Source organism: Bidens hawaiensis, unplaced genomic scaffold (assembly GCF_021521415.1).
Source record: "Bidens hawaiensis isolate Kalapana, Puna unplaced genomic scaffold, B.hawaiensis_p1.1 tig00002423_1, whole genome shotgun sequence".
Taxonomy (NCBI): domain Eukaryota; kingdom Viridiplantae; phylum Streptophyta; class Magnoliopsida; order Asterales; family Asteraceae; genus Bidens; species Bidens hawaiensis.
The window spans coordinates 1,762,543-1,768,066 of NW_027491133.1; the positions used below are offsets into that span (position 1 = coordinate 1,762,543).

Genomic DNA, 5,524 nt, shown 5'->3' on the forward strand with positions numbered 1-5,524 from the left:
TTAGGTTTAAACATTAAATATACATATTGTATTTCATAAAGATACAACATAATTAAAAAATAAAAAAATTCCGGGCCTAACGAGTGTCGGGCCTGTGGCCATCGACCACCTTGCCTCACCCCAAGGCCGGCCCTGCCATAAAGATCGAGACTGCCTAGATTAAATATTGGTGTTTGAATATTTTTTTCTAAGTTTCTTAACGACACGACGAGCACCAAATAATTGTCAAGACGAATCATGGATATGAGAAATATATGTTAGTGATATTATATGTTGACCACAATTATCTAATTATTATTTTAGGATAAGGAAAATATAACTGAAAATATCTTAATTAATCAAAACGTGATATTTACATTACGTTTCCTTTTTATTTGTCTTCCTACTATAGTCGGTACTAGTGTGGGCAGTGACAAGTGTCATACAAGAACATAAGCGGACACATGCATGCATGATATGTTGGCTACGACACACCCAACTCAGAAATCAAATGTTCGTCGGCATAGCTTCCTTTGTTGTGTCCAAAGCTGCATTCTACATGTATAGTGGAGTATTCAAGAATAAACAACATCTAATATATATTGCACATATGTCATACACTCATACACACACATATACATGATTGAACTTTTTTTAATATCATTTGAAACTACCTACAATATCCAACCGAGCCTCTTAATAAGAGATGTCAACCGTTTATATTGATTTTGATGTTTTATTTCTAACTCATTCAGAAGCACCATCAACGAGGAAAAGGAAAACACAATAGAAGAGGCAATGATTCTTTATGTACTCTTATTCAACATGTGAACTAATTGAGTCATACTCAATTCCACACAATATGTAGTATCTCATATTCTCATATACATAAAAGCTAGACTGAAAACGTTATAATAAAATCAAACTCTTTATTTTCCTAAGCAAAATGTATATATGTTCTACCTTCTAGACAATGGCTTTAAATATTCAATGGATATATTGAAAGTTGGATACTTTATTAAAACTCGCATGTGATGGCTTCATGTACACAGCTTTAGTATAAGTTCCTGTTAAGTAAATGAGTTTCGACATCCATTCGTTATGTTTCGTAGTTGTAATATGTGCCTAGGCTAATTAGAATCCTAACAAAGTTAAGCATAACTATTAAATTAACACCCTTGTTCATCTAGTTTCCATGATTCTAATTAGTTTCCAACTAATGCATATCCATGGTTTTCATCTTAATTAGTCGAACAATAACATGATTTCAAGAAATTTTTAGATAAGTTGCATAACTTTTTATGTGAATATAAACTTGCATTCTACGGTCATACGATTCAAAGTGTTACTGATCACATGTATATAATATTTTTTGATAAAGGCTAAAACATATAATTCTTGAGCCAAAATCACGTTTAAATTGTATGATTATTAGACCACCCATTATGGGCGTCAATGGGGGCGACAAGGGTGACCCCGGGTGGGGGGGGGGGGGGGTTTCGGGGGGCTACATCATGATGAAGGGGTGACGCGGGAAGGTTGTGGTGGGGCCTGCGTCTCTCTCTTTCTCTCTCATACACACACATATATATATAATTGGGTAGCAAAGAGACGACAAACCATAGTGAGATGTTATGAAGAAGGGCTTCGATACCACGTTTCCTACATGACAATGACGTGAAGGGGAGAGGACATCCTTAATGAAGAGTCTTGAGGAGAATCTTGATGGGTAAGGTGCCTCTCTCATGTGGTGGCAAATTGGCAAATGCTATAGGGTAATGCTATAGGGTGTGTTTGTATAAAAAGTAAAAGTAGATTTAGTTTAGAGGGTTGAGTTATAATAAGAAAATTAATTTTTCTGGAAAGGATAGGAAATAATCTTGTCCATTTATTTGAGAATTGAATGGTTGAGATTAGATTAAAGATATCATCAAGTGTAAAACAAGGGTAATGACATAATAAGGATAACACATTTGTTGACAATCTCTCCCCACATGCAAGGCACATGTCAAATTCCCCCATCATTTTAAAACGTCCATAACTTTTTTATACGACATTTTTTTTCAAAACAATTTCACCATAAAAACGAGTGTTTTTATATCTTTTATATGAGTACCATATTGCTTTATAAAAATAAAAAAAAAATTCGTGGGTTTTTACAAGGTGTGTTTTATCATAATTGTGTTTTACAAAATTGTGTTATACAAGTGTGTTTTATTTTTTCATAGTATTTTTTGCATTGTGTTTTTTACATTGTGTTATTTAATTGTGTTTTTGTCATTGTGTTTTTATTTTCATAGTGTTTATTCCATTGTGTTTTTACATTGTGTTTTTTTCATTGTATTTTTCATAGTGTTTTATTTTCCGGTGAAATTTCCGAAGACTTTTCCGGCAAGGTGGTGGCGGTGGGTGGCGGTAGTTGTAGGAGATGAGTGAAAAATTAAGTGGGTTTTAATTAAGTGTGTTTTAAATAAGTGTGTTTTAATTAAGTATGTTTTTGAAATTAAATTAAGTGGGTTTCAATATTAAGGTAGTAGACTAAAATACCCTTCTTCCTAGATTTCTCAGGAAAACCAAACTTCTTATTTGATCATGTCTCTTAGTTTAGATATGTTTTTAAAAAGATTATAAAAACAGTTTAAGTGAAATATTTTCAATTAAACAAAATGTACTAAAATAAAGCCGTTGAATCAGGTGCTAGATTACTAAGAATTAAGTAGAAATAAACAATTGCAAGAAGTTAACACTGAAAAGGACACATAACCTTTAGAACTCTAATAAATATTAAGATAATCTAGTTATATATCTAAATATAATATATGTATATGTAAACACGTACTTATAAAGATATATGAGCTATGCTAGTGTTTTAGGTTTGTTGTGTTGTATATACAGGACTCTAGCGTCCTGTTAGTTAGGATTTTTAATAGAAGTTGTTCGAAAAAAAAATATGCACGTGTTCTATTTTTCTATATTGATCTTTTAATTTGTCTTTACGTAAAGCAAAATTGTATTAATTTTATTGATCAAAACCATTATCTATGAGTCGATTATAATTTATATTTATAACTACATTTTATCAAATAACACTTCTAAGTCGATTTTGCTTTTGTTGTGAAGAGTTGGTCCCAGCAGAGCCCAGTTGGACCCGCAAGACTCACCTTGAATAGGGACGTCTGCGCAAAGACCAACTGGTTCCCCTGGACCTACCATGCTCAGAGAGATGAAGACCTTACGCGCAGTACGTCAGCTGTTCCCGCAGGAAAAGCCTCACAATGGTGAAGTACCCCGCCTGTTCCCGCAGCTGCGGATACAAGCCATCAGGGAAGGCTACCCGCACTAATAGCAAGGCTACACGCACAAGGCACTAACTCTCAATAATTCAGTAATGTCACCTGAAGAAGGAATGAGCAAGACGGGAATACTCCCGCCCAAATGAGCCAGTCCGTACGCTTCTGGAGGATCTTTTGTACTATACCTGCCAAGGTATGGACAAAATAGACAAGATCTGACCAAAGCAGCCCATGAACCAATCACAGGGTGACAGCTCACTGACAACAGTACGACGAGGAGCACGCTCTAGTACTTAATGTCACTATCAGCCGCTGCCTACTCACCAACCCTTGTCGTGGCACGTACATAGCCTGCAGTTGGTGGAAAAGGAATAGTACACAGCCGGCCATCTCACCATCAGCCGCTGCCTACCCACCAACCACCAGCATGGCACGTGCGTAGCCCACAGTTGGTAGAAAAGGAATATTATACAGCTGGCTGTACCTGCTTGGAAACCTACTTCGGCTATAAATACTCCAACACCTTGGAACGGTATCATTATCTAAACTCATACCATCATATCTTATCTGCTCTAGCTATTTCTCTTAATATACACTTATATTCAGAGCAATCTAGTCTGATTCTCACACCGGAGGGTGGTCACAAGGAGGTACCCCCCCTTCTCAGTGACGAGCTCACGGTGTCTGTTTTGCAGGTCATCAGAAGAATAACCATCTTTGCCGGACCTAACCTCGTGGGAAACATCTACTTGACCCTAAGATTATCCGTAATCTGCCGGGGTCACTTAGTGTTTCTTCATTGGCGCCATCCGTGCATAAAAGCTAGAACTAATTCTCAGTTTTTTCAAAACCTCTGGAAAGATGGTTAAGGTTACTCCGGTGCCAAGGTCAGCGAGTGACCAAGAAACTCCGGTAACCACAACCCCAGCTACTGGGGGGAACATCGGCGAGTACACAATTTTTACGAACGCTACCCCGGTTACCCAAGCCGGGGCAAGTGCAGTAAACAATCCTTCACTGGGATTCACCGATACCCAGTTGGAGAGACAACAGACGAGGCTCCCCCGCCAAACACTTGATCAAGTTAAAGCGTGGGCGGAAGCACGTCAGAAAGAATTCCAAGCTGAGTTGGATGAACGTTTACGTTCACTCCAACAGGCTAATGACGAGTTCGGAAACACTCGACAACAGCTCAACATGAGTAATGAGTGCGAGTACTTGGATGATGATTGGGAGGAGTCCGACAGTGACGCAAACCCTCGTCATAGGGCGAAAGGGAAGCGCAAGGAAACGGACTTCCAACCAAGAAGGAATTTTGGAGAAACCTTCAAACCAAGGAACGCGGGGGGAAACCCACGTGACTTCTCCAAAACCTTTAGACCAACTGTTGCAAATGCGAGAACGTCCAAGTTTGCAAGGGACATTGCGGAAGCAATCGCCCCGAAGAGTGCCAAGCAGATGCCCAACATCGGCACTTATGATGGTATATCCGACCCAGACGATCACTTGAACAGATTCATAGCGGGGGCAACCGTCAGCAACTGGACGGAACCCACGTGGTGTTATATGTTCCAGATGACACTGGTTGAAGCGGCTAGAGCGTGGTTTGACCGTTTACCGGTCCACCACATCTACGATTGGGCGGACTTCCAACACAAGTTCAGCAAGCACTTCAGTCAACAGAGGAAATATACTGAAGAGCAGTGGACGATCCTCAACTGCGTTAGAGAGGAGGATGAGTCTTTACTAGACTTCATCACTCGCTTCAACTCGAAGAAACTGAGTCTGGGCACCATAAGTGAAGATCTTGTTCGAGCCGCTTTCATCCAGGGCGCCGAATACCCAGATCTTAACCACACGTTGACGGGTAAAGACGGCATGCCATCCACATGGGATGCCATCATGACGGCAGCCAAGCGCTTTGCCGAAACGGAGAAGCAACTGGGTAGGGATCTTCCCCAGAGTACAAACCTCTACACGTAGGGGACTAGGGAAAACAACGTCCAGACCGCCTGGCAAAACAAAAAGAGGAAGCTAGGTATTTGGCAGTCAAGGGTAAACTTTGACACCTCATCCAGCTCCCGCCCTCTAGTAGGCGGAAGGGATAACACGCACCCATCAAGCCGAAACCCCCGGTGGACACCACTCACCAAAAGCGCCACGGAGATATTTGCCACCGAAAAACTCCCATGGCCAAAAGCTCCAACGGTCCGGCAACGACATAACGCGGATCAGAGCAAATCCTGTGACTT

At 40.1% G+C, this 5,524-nt stretch overlaps 1 long non-coding RNA gene across 1 annotated transcript; it reads left to right on the forward strand.

The window, feature by feature from the left end:
* The first annotated feature begins 1,929 nt into the window (after window positions 1-1,929).
* On the forward strand, window positions 1,930-2,579 carry LOC143619293 (uncharacterized). Its single transcript, XR_013151162.1, has 2 exons — window positions 1,930-2,438; window positions 2,470-2,579. It is a non-coding gene; the product is annotated as an uncharacterized LOC143619293 (long non-coding RNA).
* The last annotated feature ends 2,945 nt before the right edge of the window (window positions 2,580-5,524 follow it).